General features: G+C 39.7%; 1 protein-coding gene across 1 annotated transcript in view; it reads left to right on the top strand.

Annotated features, from left to right (window-relative positions):
- The first annotated feature begins 587 nt into the window (after positions 1-587).
- The window catches only part of GNB4 (G protein subunit beta 4), a 58941-nt gene continuing 44474 nt past the window's right edge, over positions 588-15054 (top strand). Inside the window, exon 1 of the mRNA XM_010397338.3 lies at positions 588-663. The gene's annotated coding sequence lies outside the window, so the exon portion shown is untranslated. The remainder of the gene's footprint in view (positions 664-15054) is intronic.

The raw sequence follows: 15054 nt of genomic DNA, 5'->3' as shown, positions 1-15054 counted from the left end.
TGTACAATTTGTGCAAATGAATTGTTAGGGAAAAATGAGGGTATGAGACAATGTGATTAAATATAATAATAGGTAACTTTATGTAGCAACAAATAAGGTGAAAAGGAATAATGAAAAATACATCCGCTCTTGTCTGAATATGACTGTGAGCTCTTTTAATGGGAAATTTTAACAGAATTGGAAAATAAAAAAGAGAATAAACCCAGTGTCTGAATTATTAAAATAACCAACCCCCAATTTGCTTCAATTAAAAACTTAGAGATGCTCCCAATGCTTTGATTAAGAAAAAAATTAGAAAGTTTCTTATTCACCTCAGCAGGCAGTTCTGCAAAATGGAAGGTCCCTGTGCTCCTCTGAAGCCATTTAATGCATATGTGAGCATGGATTCCCAGAACTATCTATAATGCATATAGTGCTTTCTGCTCTCAGTGGCTTTTTTTCCCATTCTCTTTACGTCATTTGCCATTTGTGAGGGTTGCCAGGGTAATGACCAATCATCCCTGGAGAGATGCCTGCTAGTAAGGACAACATAGGCTTTCTCTTTTTTGGTATTCTGCAGTATGTATTTGAGAGCTATTCTAGCATCAAGATTGCAGAACTTCTGTTTAGTTAGCAGGGAGGGAAAGTTTACACAGTATGAAATAACAGCTTACAACTACTGAGGTAAGTGAGGATTTTTCTATTTTATTAACTGTCCTGTCTGGATTTATTCAAAACACTGAGCATAATTACTTTATTTTGTTGTTGTTGTAACACATGTAGCTGACCTTGAAATTAGAGAGGTTTTGCCTAATGTGAACAAGGAAATCTTAGTAGCGCTGCATATACAGGAGGGCAGGATTTTATTCTCTTTGTAATTATGAACCCCACAGCCTCTCTCACCGCTGCAATCACCATATACATCCACTCATCCCTCAAATATTTTCAGAAGAATTAATTATAACTAAGAAACCCACAGAGTGTTGTAATGAAGATTTCAGAGCATGAAGCGTGGTTGCCTCTCAGGCAAATGGGAAGTTCTGAATACTCTTCGTTGTGCTGTATGTATATATTAGGCCACATCAGCTGGAAACTGAAAATCCAGAAAGGAGTCCTGTCCCATAGGATGCTGAAGATGTTGAACTCCTGTTGTTTTTAAATGTTGTCTATTGAATTGCCACTTGCAGGCTCATAGGTAACTCTTTGCTCATCTATGGACAATGACAAAATAGATCCTCCAGACTGCAAACATTTTTTCTGGCACTGGGATCAGTAGTGTGAGCTGGCAGTGGTCATTCCCTTGCAGAATGGGCCCAGATTTTGGTTTTTTGCATGGGAGGGCACCTAGATAATACATGAGAAATGAGGCAAAAATAATCTATTTAGACATTCCCAATGACCTCAGAAGTTTCTATGAGGTATTTACGTATAGTCTGGGTTATGGCATATGTGACTGAAGTGATTGGTTTGGGATGGTTTCATTTGGTTTTTGTTGTTGTTTTAAATGACCCCCCTTAGAATTACTCTGGCACAGTTTCTTGTTCGTGTTATGGCTTCCTGGGAGAGAGGGACAATTGCTGAGGTGGTTGGATTGTTTTTCTGTAGAATTGCCAATATATCAAAGTTCAAATTATTAACTGTCTAGTCAGAATTACTGTTTGCTGCTTAGTGTATGTTCACCTACACATCTGCTTCACATCCTGACAATCTCACCTGTGCTGATGGGCAGGGCATATATTAACCAGTATAAAGCATATATTTATTTCACTCTATTTTGTGCTTACTGCAAATACATACAGAGTGTAACTTTGGCTCACACTTTTCCCCAGTAGAAAAATTTATTGGGGCACTTAATTTAATGTGGTAAATTCCAGTTACTGAATTTTAGATGTTGCTATGTGTTCAGATGTGTTTATGATAGCTTTGCATTATCAAAACTACTGGAGCACAGCAATGAGTCTGGATGTGTATATGTGAGAGAGAAGAGAATTCAAAGTCTGAGATGAAAATGATCTTTTCATCAGGCTGTTGAGAAAATATGTTTGTTCAGAAAGTAGACCTGTCTCCTCTTTCTAAAAATTGTTACTGTTTTTTGACATCTGTGTGCTGGATATCACTTTCAAGCAGTTTAAGATATGAATAATATTAAATGCTTACACTGTAGGGGAAAAAAATCAGTAAGCGCAAAGAAAATTTATTGTTATCTAATGTTTATCTCAATTCCGTATGATTTCACTATTTATAGTAATCTGGGAAGCAGAACCACAAAATGATAGTTTTGTATTATTCTTGGTGGTGTCTTTTGACAGAAAAATAATATGATGACATTTAGATAAGGCATATTAATTAGTAAAGTAGGATTTCAAATGAGAAATTCAGAGGTGAACCTTTGTGGAGAAGATGGTGGGTAACAAGCCTCAGTCTTTATCCCTCTGTCCACCTTTTTCCTGTCTATCTGCTTCACCATCTCTCTTTCTCTTGAAAATGCTCCATGGCTGTATTATGCAGAGAATAGCACTTACTTCCAGACAGTGGGACAGAGAGAGGGAAGCTGCAAGGAGGAGAAGGGAATAAGCCTGCACTGTGAATTGCTCACAGTGCAACTGCCAATAATTAGGGCAATATCTGTGGCTCTGAGGAGAGATGCAGGAGATTGGCAATTCTAATTGTACAGCAGCTTCCTATGTCTGAGAAGTCAGGAGGCAAAGGGCAGGGAGGAATGAAGGAGAGCTGTAGGGCTGGGTGGAACCAAGGGGGTTTAGTGGTGCTTGTACCAGGAGTGCAGTGAACCAAGCAGCAGAGAGCTCCAGGGAGCAGGCCGGGAAGAGATGGGGTTCCTGGAGCATCTTGGTGAAGCTGGCATGCAGGGTTTGGGGTGGTGAGCCAGGGAGCAGGGCTTGGGTAGAGACATTAGAGCCTGAGATACAGTGTTTGCCCAGTGACACAAAGTGCTGTTCAGCAGCTGGGCCCTTTTAGTGCCATGTCTGATGCTGGAGTGGTGAATTCAGATTGTTATCTTTATCTTGTGCTTTTGAATACATAGGAAAGAAGAGGAATAATTAACAGCACAAACTGATCTACTGACAAAAAGTCAGGCTTCAGACCTGGATGGGAAAGTATGGCACAGGCTGAAAAACAAGAAGAGGCATGTCAGGATGGCAAAAGAGAAGTCCCTCCTGGAGAGACTGAGACAGGCTGGATAAGTGCAAGAATGTATAAAAACATTCAGGAGCCCAAACTCCTCATCCCTTGAGAAACAGAAGGCAAAAAAATAAATGAAGGTGAATAATCATTGAGTGAACAATAGTTTCTAAACATAGTGTATGACAAAGCAAATCACTATTGATAACAGGATTAGTGCTATCACTGCACTGGACATCTCAGTCTGAACTGTGGCCTTTGCTGCTGGAGGTCAGTTCTCCTGACCTGATGGATTATTCTATCTGGTAGACATCATCTACCGGATTTGGCATAGATTACTTTTTTGGTTGGTTGGTTGGTTGGTTGGTTTGTAGGTTTTTTTAATGAACAGTATCTCTCTGGATCTATATCTCACAGGAATACTGTGAGTTTTAATTTGTGACTGTAGTGATTAATGAGACCATCAGATGAAAAATTTACTAATTCATTTTTATCAAACCAAAGCCTTATGGTTTTGTATTTTGTTACCACTGTTTGGAATCAAGGCTGTTATTTCATTACTTGGGCCTGACTGTCCACTGGTGTGAGTAAGCATAGCTCTGTTGCTTCTGGCATCTGGTGATGTAACTCCAAAACTCTAGTGTAAAATCATGGTACATGTGTATTCAGAGCATTAGAGAATAATTTAATTGCATGAACTTAGTTAAAGTGGCCCCAGAAGGCGCAGGAATAGTTGCAATGTAAATGTCTGATTTTAAATTGTCAGTTACTGGCATTTTTGAAAAAAGAATGGTGAAAATGTGCTTTATCATCCAAAACTGCAATTCAGTAACACAACAAAGGCATGCAGAAGGAAAGTTACTGTTGCTTGACCAGAAATATGCATTGTTAGGAAAGGCTGAAATTCAGAAAGTATTGCAGCATTTCCAATGTCTCTTTTAAGGTGCGTGGTAAGGTTCACTTTGAGCAAGTGATTAGAGAGGAAATGTTTTGTGGTTTAAAACAGAAGTGGTTGACAGAAGATGGGCATTTTAAAGCACTTTACTAAAAGCTTCCAATTTATACTTTTAGTCCTATTTTCAAAATATTTAACTTGAGTTTTATTGTATATCCACAGGCTCTAAGATTCAAAGAGAGATGCTTTTGAACATTCCATCACTTATTGCTGAATTGTTACATATTTGCTGTGTGACATCAGACAAGTCCATTAAACACTTCAGGGCTTGTTTCTTCCCCTATATAAGCTGGGAATTAGTAGTATTTACCTTCTAAGACTATGGATGTTTCTGTTATTCTTTGTGCAGTGTTTTGAGTAGCCATGTTGTTCAAGGCCTAGTTACTTAGGTATGCAAAGTACTGCAGCACACAGCCCTGTGAGATCCCCCAGTTCATCTTGCTTTTCTGTTGTAGTTATAAGGTCAAGTTGAAATAATCCCCATGATTATAAGAGCTTGTATGAAAAACTTTCCTGGAGAGCAACATCTGTTATCTGGTGGTAATAGTGATTCAAAGGAGCTCTTTGGGAAGAGAATTCAGTCTGTCTCACATGAACAGGATGACTCAGTAATTCATATTGGGAAAAAGAAACGTTCTCCAGGCCTCACAAATGTGATTCTGGAGACTCATTACATGCATTATTGTGTGCTTTTGTGAAGCTCCTGACACAGCACAATGCAAATGGTTTCTGGCAGCCAAGGCCCTGTCTTCCAGCAGCAGGAATGATCCTAAACCATCTGCAGTGCCAGGGCTGCACACAGACCCTCCTTCCTCTGCCATTCCTCAGGGGCAGCACACATGCCTCTCATTTCTCACAGCTGGGTGCAGCAGCAAGGGACAATATAAACTGTTCTGTACGTGACAGGACCCTGCCACACACCTACCCATTTACTGGTAAGTAATTAACAGCTGTGGCTATAGCCTGGGTTCACTTCTTCAGAGAAATTACATTCCTCTGATGGGCTCTGGACATGCACATCAAATTTCATGAGGATTTAATTTTATTTACCATATTACCTGAAATTTGAGTCAAGTTCAGCCCCCATCCGTACAACTGCCCTTGCTTCTTGAGGCCTTCACGTGAAAGCAGCCTCCCATTTTCACCTGGATAAGGGAACAGGTACCCTGCCAGCATGTGGTGGGAGTTGGTGACTGACACTACACACCTGAGCTCCATGTGGCTGCTCCAGCCCCATCTGCTTTCTCAGAGGCTTCTGAGCAAACATTGCCCTGGACCAGTGAAAGTACTCGTAGATGCCTCATTTTTTTAATGTAAAAAGCTCAGGACCTGAAATATTTACGGCTTAATTGACTGCAATTCCTATTGACTTCAATGAGTGTTTTATTCAATTAGGGACTGCAGAATTTACATCATTGCCCCTGGCTTACATCATTGCAAATATTACTGATGCTTATAAAGCTTTTGGGGATCTTTCAGGCTTTTAGTCCACAAAGTGACTGCAATGTGAAAGTCTTGCTCGAGGGTAAGAGGAGTATTTATATCCATCTCATCTTTCATTTACTTATTCCTGAGTCTCTCTGTGCTATTCCTTTGGGAATGCTCATATAAAATCTGCAATTTAGCAAAGAGGGGGAAAGCAGAGTTGTCTCAACACAGCAAGATTCAAGTTTCACTTTGCACATTAGATGTGCACCTTTCTTATTTTCTTGCCTAAAATGTAAAAGTGAATCTGATTAATTTTAATCTCATAAAATGTCGAGATGAAGGCACAGTAAATTTAGAATGAATATTGAGGAAAGTTGACACTTTCTCAGGGGTGAGCATGAATACAGTGACTGGAATTAAAAACTGTGCAGATTGGAGCACCAGAAATTCTGGCAAAAAGAACTAACTCAAACTGGTGAGAAGGGTCAGGGTGGCTTGAAAAAATTTTTACCTTTCTAATCTACATGTGCTATAAAACCAGTGTTGGAGTTACTATGTGAGTAGCACAAGCAGGCCCTGTGTATCTTAATTATGACATCTCAGCCTCTGACTACAGTAGGAATATGGATAGAATAGAAATCCTTGTGCTGGCTCTGTGTTAGGCCTGGAGAGAAAAGGGATAAAGCTTCTTCTCCTTTTCATTCAGTGCCTTGGGAAAAAGTTGTGAGTAAACCATTTCACATATGCAGTGTGTACTTGCATTTCATACTTCTTTTTATCCAGAAACAGCAACGAAACATCTAGAAATAGATATATGTATGTAAGTAAACAAAAAAGATGGAACAAGCAGTTTTAGGACATGTCTAGTAGAAATCTGATTGCATTTCAGACAATATATTCTTACTAGAGATTTTCCCAGAAAAATCTGAAGAAAGAGCTAGGAAAAGTCACGCATATATAACATGCATGGTTTTAGGTCTGTTTTAGCAAAATTGGAGAAATGTGTGTGTGGCAAAATTGATACACTTCCCAGGCAGAACACTGACTTTATTCAATTCTGTCATGGTAGGTGAAGTGAAATTGGACATAAAAATAAAGGTAGCCTCCTTATAGAAGGCATTTTTTTGCAGCAGAGAACACAATAAATGTTATCTGTCAGGGAAAGAAGCAGGCTATTTAAATTCAGGCAGCATAGCATCTTCAGTCGGAAGGGCTATTTTTAACTTCAGATGTAGCTTAATTTAGAAACTGAGCAGTTGAAGTCCCTTTTTTTTTTTCCCCACTTCTCCAACTCGTGATTTTTTATAATGATTGTAGATACCCTTGTGCGAAGATGCTGAATAGAAAAAGAAATACATTATCCTGAGCTTCAAGGTCATGAAAATGCACATCTAAACAAAGCAGCTTTGTGGCAGTATTGGCATACACGTGTAAACACAGATCAGATGAGATCGATGCACTGTTTTCTAAGCATAAGGGCCACTTTGGCAATTTGCCAGGAGGTTGCATTGAATTTTCATCTCCATTTATGCAAGATCTTACCCAGATCTGTATTATTTTGTGTAGGAAGTGCTGTAATTGCATATAGTCCTATACAATGTGTGATAAAGAGAGTGTAAATTCCAGTGGTTTCTAAGGCAGAAATATTTATGAGAAATCTGGCAGTGATTTCCTGCATTGATTTTTCTGAGCCAGCTTCTTGTATTTGGCTTTGTTTGCAAGTTAATCACAAGAATTGAGAAGCTCATTTCGTTATAGAAGATATTCAGAATTAAGAATTGCAGATTTGACTCTATTAAGTGATTACAGGCTTTTTAATGTATTCAGATTCTGAATATGAAAAAATCCTCTCACAAATGGAAGTACTTCCAAGATGGCTTGTTGCAAACACTCTTCTTGCATAATTGCATACTCTGTGTCACTCAGCATTCATCTGGTGAATTGCAGTAGCATTTCAGCATAAACCTCAATTCAAGCTGGATTTTATAGTTTACCTGTTCAAGCTCAGCCAGAAGCGATTCTGAAAGCTCTTGCAGTCGTGTAACAATAACAAGGAGTGGAGAAACATGTGCCATTGCAACAGAAATAATGGGGTTATTAATAAGCTGAATGTGACATGGGAAAGCTGGCTCTATTTCTGAGCATAGTGACACCTTCACCATTAACTCCTAAGCACACACAGCTTCATACAGTTCCTGAGATTTTGCTTGGAGGGTTGAGCATTTGTGCACGCACAGAAAAGAGAACTTTGTCTGTAGTCACCTAAAATCCTGCAATTATATGCGAAAGCTTCTGCTGCCATTTATTCTTTAACTTATGACAGCTAGAATTAGAGGCTTTCATGCCATTGTTTTTATACACTGGGTAGTATGATGTAGTGTAGAAAGAATATCATAAAACAAGTTCGAAATTTGGAGTTATAAGCATTAATGTTCAATGGAGGCTAAAAGGAAATATCATTTAGAGGCTGGACTTCTTCTGAATTGCCCACTTTGGATGGGGATTCTTTCATCTTCCTCTGAAACATTTGTTTTTGAAGAATGCTCCTTTCCCTGGCTACGTTCTGTGTGGAGGGAATATGGGAGTTAGCACAGAAGCTGTTAGAGCCATTAGACTCTACTGTGGGGTTTCCTTAATTCTCTGCTGGCCACACAAACTTGAATTAAGGCTGAATTTAGTCTCTGGGAGGCATTTTAGTAAGAAATTCAGACTGTGATGCACAGTTTGGATTGGGAATGTGAATTCACAGCCCTTTATTGAAGAGGCTTTTCTTTACAGTGAAGCAGCAGTATTTGCTGAAGTGTTTCAGCTTTCAAAAGAGAATGTGTTTTTCTCATCAAAGACTTGATCTGAAGCTTGTAGCAAAGGAAGCATTCAGCACATACACTTTCTTGTTTTAGGTATGTTGGTATGCTGTCAAGAGTCAGGATTCAGTTTGCCTGTTAAAGAGGTTTAAAAAAAGACTAAAACCCATCCAAAAGGAGCAGGGGGGTTGTTAAGAAAAAGCTGAAATCTTACAGAATTGAGGGCAATATTTTTGGTCTTACAGAAACACAGGGTATGCTCAAAATAAATTTCTGAATGGCTTTATAAAATCTAATCAGCTTGAAAATAAAACTGTCCATTTGTATCTGCTTTGTTTTCATTCAGTTTGTAGTACAGAGGAAAACAACTGGTGTGAGACCAAATAGTAATTCTATTTTCAGGCATTCAATCTCTTAAATAACAAGTTTCTTTGAAGAAATATGGTAACACACAGATGATGAGGCTTTGGTAAGGCTGGACTTAGAGCCTTGAGTTTCAAGTAAAGCTCAGATTTGTCACAGAGCAGCAGTAATGTACTCAGTGACCTAAAAGGAGGTTGCAGCAAGGTGGGTGTTGGTCTCATCTCCCAAATAATAAGTGATAATAAAAGAGGAAATGGCCTCAAGTTGCACCAGGGGAGGTTTAAACTGGGTATTAGGAAGAGTTTCTTCATGGAAAGGATTGTCAAGCCCTGGCACAGCTGCCCAGGCCAGTGGATGTGCCACCACCCCAGAGGTATTTAAAATATGTATAGATGTGGCATCTGGGGACATGGTTTAGTGGTGGACTTGGCAATGGTAAGTTAAAGGTTGGACTCAATGATCTTACAGGTCTTTTCCAACCTAAATGATAATAATTATTTTTATTTAGTAGTTTTCATCCACAGATCTCAATGTGTTTTATAATGAAGGTCAATCACATGCATAATGTACTGACTTTTTCTTAAGAATTTTATCGTAATTTTTCTGTTCAAAAAGTTTAAGCCATCTCCTCTATGTCACTTGTTACAGGACAATGTATCAATGTGCTCTATGCCCACAAATGCAGGGAGGACAAGCAGTAGACTGGAGTTTTTATTAAGCAGTGTGCTGTCTTCTCAGAAATGGGAAATGATTTTATCAAAGTCTGACAAATTACAAGAGGCAAATAAATTGATATTCAGGTGAAGTCCAGGAGACCAACAGTCACTGTAGGTCTATAAAAAAGTAGTGTGCTATTCCTGTATAAGGATTTCCACGAATCAGGATGAAAGCAGTTCACAAACATATGTAGGCATCATCATCCCATGCTCTTTCATCTTGAAGGAGATGGTCACAGACGAGGAACTAAAAATAGTCAAATTTAAGAGCGCATGCTCCTGAGAGGGGATCAAAGACTGAGATGCTGTTTAGGCATGCAAACAACCAGAAGTATCAGAGCAGGAAGAGTGTGGTTGAACCAGTTACTGCTCTGATAAAATCTGCTACTTTAGCTTCAGCCAAATTTGATAGTAACAGAAATGGGGTGCAGAGGCACAGGGAAAGAGATGTGTGAGGCAATTCCTATTGCCTGACCTTGCATGCCTAACACAGGTGCCTAAACAAGGAAGGCAATTTTTCCTGGATTACTGAGAGATTAAATACAGAGGATGTTATTTCAGAAAGTAATTCAGAGTCCACAAGTATGGCTTCTGCTCTGAAGCAGCTCTGGAGGAGCTGGACACCCTTCAGTGATTTTGTAGGAGACTTGGGTAAAGTGCCTGCCCTAAGCCCCTGGGTTGGTGTTAAACACAGCCCATACAGAGCCACTGCAATGGCAACTTTGTACCCAAGTTTGATAATATTCTTTCCTTGGGAAACTTCCCTTTTCCCCTCAGGCTTCTCTTTCTGTTCTGTATATGACACACAGATCTTGAGTGTGGAGGCTGAATCATTTGTCTGAAGGACACAGTCAATCTTAGGTCTGTGCATTGCATTTTTAACCAAGTCAGAGACTCCTCTATGTTCCTACCTAGACATGGGAGGTTATTTCTCCAATCAGGGTAAACTTTCATAAAAGTCCTTGGCATAATCATAACTTGTGTTGTTTAGTTCAGTAAGATCTCCGAAGAGCAGAGCAAGGTTCATAACCAAACCAAGAGCAATAGTTTTCGTGCCATATCAGATTTAATAAGACAGCATTATTTACTTGGAAGGTATGTAAAATTTGGGTTTTCATTAAAACAGGGTTTTTTTAATGCAAAAAAGAGTTATTTTTTTAAAATTTATGATTTAAAATACAGTTTTCATTTTAATTGCTGAAAATTTTGCATCCAGGGCCTAGCTTCAGAAGTTCTTTGCAGCTGACTTGCAGCACTATTAACACTTTTCATGTTTCTCTGTGGCACTTGTCTTGTTTAATACCAGACAAGGAGCCGTGTGGGTGACAGCTCTATACCAACACATCCTAACAGACAGATGCTATGATTTGATCCTGATACTCACTGTATGTTTTACTTAGTGCTGCAACCGGGAATGAAAAATATAAGCACCAGCTTTTTTCCTGTATGTATGTCCATAAGAAAGCCTGATCTGGTGTAACATAATAGGAAGCTATTTTTAGACCAAATGAAGCAGGGGAACAATGACAATAATATGTTTCATGGTACAAGAAAGCTGACATTGGCTGACATTCATCACCAGATCTTGCATCAGCATTCACCATCCCTAAATAAAGCAGTAAGAAGAAACTTCCTCCTCCAATTAAGTGGCCCTTTATACAGAGGAGATCAAATTCAGCTGATAATGTCACCAGGAAGTGTGTGCAACATTTAAAATCCGGTTGGCAGTGTAAATACTCATTCGTTGAGGCAGCTGTGGCAGGGGTACCTCCTGTGGCTGAGCACTGGGTTGAGGTGCAAGAGGGCATCCCAGAGCCAGAGAAACCCAAGGAAGAGCAGAGGGCTCTGGCAGCTCTCGTGAGCAGCCTTGGGAGATTTCAGCTGTGCTGGGGAGCACAAGTGACCAGGAATGCTGTGGACAGGGATAAGGAGGGCACTGCTCATAGGGCTCCAGCCCAGGGCCTGCTCTGGGTCTCACACAATGGTGGGCACTTGCCCCACACCTGAAACCACTGTTCCTTCCTTATGAAGTTCAACAAGAACAAATGTATGCTCTTGCACCTGGGGAAACATAATCCAGGGTGAGCTTCCTCCATTTAGATTCCAGCAAATGATATCCCACAGGAAGTTGTTCTTGAATTTGGAAGTGAAGGTGGTGAACACAAGAACTGTGAGCTGGCTAAAGTTCTATTCCAAAGAAAGTGGCAAGGCTGGAGAAATGTTGCTAGTGATGTTTCTCTGGGGTTAGTCCTGGGACCTGGTCTATTTAATATATTTACCAGTGTGGTGAGGCAAAATTCCTAGGTAAGACACATTGGGAGGCATTGCCAATGTTGAGGAAGACTGGGTTGATGTTCAAAAAGGATTAAGGTAAATTTTTTACCAGCTTGCTGGTGATGTCATATAATTAAGTCTCGTACTGTACAAGCCAGACACATTGGGTTCAATAATAACCTCATCTATAACCTTGGGCTTTGTGAACTGTATGTAGCAGAGATGGAAACAAACCTGAGTGCACTTAGCAGTGGAAGGATGAATGTGATAAAACATTGGAGTATAATTGGGTGGGGTAGAAAAGATAATGTAGTCCTGGAAGGTGAGAGTTTTTAACAATTTGGAGGAAATATTGGTGCCACCTTACAATGAATGTTAACTTCTCTAGAGTATTTCTACAGTTGCGTGTAGCTATTTTCAGAAAAATTAACTTAAACTGTGAGAGGTATAAAGAAGAGCTACAGGATGAGCAAGGGAATGGAACTTCATCTTTTGAAGGGAAATTAGAAATGCCTCCTGTACCCAACCAAATGGAAGTTTCTAGGGTGATGAATCATTTAATACACTGGGAGCAAATACTGGTGAGTGGAAAGGTTCAGTGTCTGTGATCACTGTAGCCTCTGCTGAGATCACTAAAAAAGCTGCCACTCGTTGATTGTTCAGTAGCTTTCTTTGTGATGTGGGTAGTGGACTGGTGTTAATTCCAAAAGTCCACAAAAATTTTGCGTGTGACACTGACAAGAGGATGGCCAGTAAGGCTGTGTTTTTATTAGTCCTGCAAAAAGTACTCAGCAGCCTCAAAAAACAAATACCATTTTTCAAATCTTGACTGCAGATTACTTACAAGAGAAAGAGATTTCTTTAACTGAGATGAACTTGCTCCTGTTTGGTCTGTTTGGGCTGGGCTGTGGTGGTGTCAGTCCCTCAGCCCTGCCTAAGGAGCCAGCTCACTGTGCTGAGATCTGGGTTTGACTTGGGAGAGCTCCGTAAGTGCGGAGTGTGCTGACATCACGCTCCCGAGGGTGTCAGTTATTAGCTGCTAAGAATAGTTACAGGCAAACACAGAATAGAAAAATCAAATGTCTGCTTAAACCACCAGTGAATGGGAAGGCAAAGAGCTTGAGCTCAGCTGAGGGGCTTTCTGTTTAAATGCAATGGCAACAAGGTTGGGCATCACCCTGGTGCAGGTGATGCTTTAGGATTTGGGAGCTGGGAGAGCCCACAGAGACAAGTTCATCCCTGGTGCAATTCCAGAACTGTCATGGTAAGTGAGCTTTTTGTGTTTATTTCCCTCTGTTTAGGTTATCTGATCTGAGTGATTTGTGTTTTCCAGTCCTTAGTCTAACGATGGGATTCACAGCACAAGAACCATGTCAGTGTTACTGCCAGTATAATCACAGTTCTATTAAAAGATAAAACACAAAGCAATACTAATTTTGCAAAATGAAGTGTTCAAGGTTACGAAATAATGTACAGTGAAAACTACATGTGGGCATAGGTGGTGCCTCCAGTCTCCGAGTTCAGGAAAGTATCCTGCTCACCCTATGTTTTGGGGCTATTTGGCATAAATGTTACAACCTTTAGGCCTTGATTACAGATTTATGAGCTAAGACAGGCTTGAAGACAGAGGTCACATTTTCAGGTTTTAACTTATTTCCAGTTTTGTAATGCAGACTTCAGTTTAGTGTTTCTGTGATATGAATAAGGTGTTTCAGATATTAAACTGTTCCAAATTAAAGATGATCTAATTTAAAAAACCACATATAAATACAGAAGCAATATAAGATGAAAGTTAAGATTAACATAGGACTGGGTGTCTCACAACCTTTGAAAATCTCATCTTGGCTTTTTTGTACTAATTAGGCCATGAACAGAAACGTTCAGCTAGGTTTATCAGTGCTCTTAGGAGATCCTCTAACCTGAGGTACTCCTAACGATATTTTTACACTTCTTAATTTACTGTATAAAGGCAGGCAGGGGTAGAAATATCATGCTGTGACTCTTCCAGACAAACACAAAGTTACAAATTGGCCTGGAGGTCCCTTGGCCAACGTATAATCTTTGTCTCACCACTTCGTACTCGCCCACAACAGCTTCATGGTGATTCAAAACCATCAGAAATCACTTGTAGCTATCACTGGTGCCCTTAGCAGGGAGAACAACCTGTTCTCCCTCCAAATTTGGCACCCTGGCCCCAGACTCCCTGGTTTGCAGCCAGTGCACAGCAAAACCTACCAGTCTGCTGATCCTACAGAGCCTGACTCACGTTTCTGCCAGCCCCTTGCAGGAGCCTTTCCCAGAGGGAATGAGGAGCTTGATGGATGTGGTGCTGCAGGATGTCAGAGTGTGCTAATGAAGCAACAGATCCATTACAGTATTTAGCCATTTTGCAAGATCCAATTACAGGAACTTTGTGAAGTATAAAATAGTTTGATTTTACCCTGTGCTTATCCTGTAAAAGATGATGTCTCTAAAATATATTCCCATCCTATCATTATTTCCATGTGCTGATTCATCTATGTTAAATTGTTTAGAACCAGGATTTGATTCTGCCCTATTGCTTATCATTTTTTTGTAAATCTGTTTGATAATTGTTATGGATAAAGATGAAGAATCCCTGGGTATTCTGCTTGCAGGGTGTGACATGTAAAGTAGAAGTTTTTCTTGCAGATCAGAAGGCAGGACTGACGTAGGAGTTATTGTCTAAAATTACATTGTCTCTGTTATGTAGGAATTCAGACAGTGATTGTGATAGTCCCTTTTGTCCTTTAAAAATGAGAATTTATGACTCAAAAGGTGCTATGCTGTCAGTCAGAAAATTTTTCCATTATACTGAATCTTATTTTTAATGGTGTAATATCCTGTTCTTTTGGGTGCAAGTGTGGTGTTTTGAATGCAAACTGATTTACAGTCATTTTCTTCAGTCTGTGAAACAAGCACCAAAAAATAAAGAAAAAATAAGATGTAAAAAATTCTATATTCGGTGTTATTGTCCAGAGGGGTAAACTATAACATAATAAGAAAAAAAACCTGAAGAATTTTTCCTCATTTCAAGGGTTTTTGAGTTTTATTTTTTTTAGGAAGAGGACTATGCTTAGGTGACTCTTGCCTGAAGGAGCAGCATCTTTAAATGGGAAGCTTTTATGACATAAAGTGCATATGGCTCTTAGCATGTGGCCAACTTCTTGTTTAGAAAGATTTCCTGCTGCATTCGTTTTTCCTTGCTGTATCCCCCGAGGGCTGAACGTCGCTATCTCCTGCAGACAATGCAGCAACGCCCTGGTTTTGTACTGGTGAATGATTTTCACATTCACAAGCTGTTTCAGTGTTCCAGAGCATTGCATTGTTCTAGCATGGATTTATCTGAATTCTTTCATAGAAAGATGATTCTCTC

The sequence above is a fragment of the Corvus cornix genome, chromosome 9 (genome assembly GCF_000738735.6).
Source record: "Corvus cornix cornix isolate S_Up_H32 chromosome 9, ASM73873v5, whole genome shotgun sequence".
Lineage (NCBI taxonomy): Eukaryota > Metazoa > Chordata > Aves > Passeriformes > Corvidae > Corvus > Corvus cornix.
The sequence above is the reverse complement of the archived record's forward strand: the minus strand, read 5'-3'. Positions and strand labels throughout refer to the sequence as shown.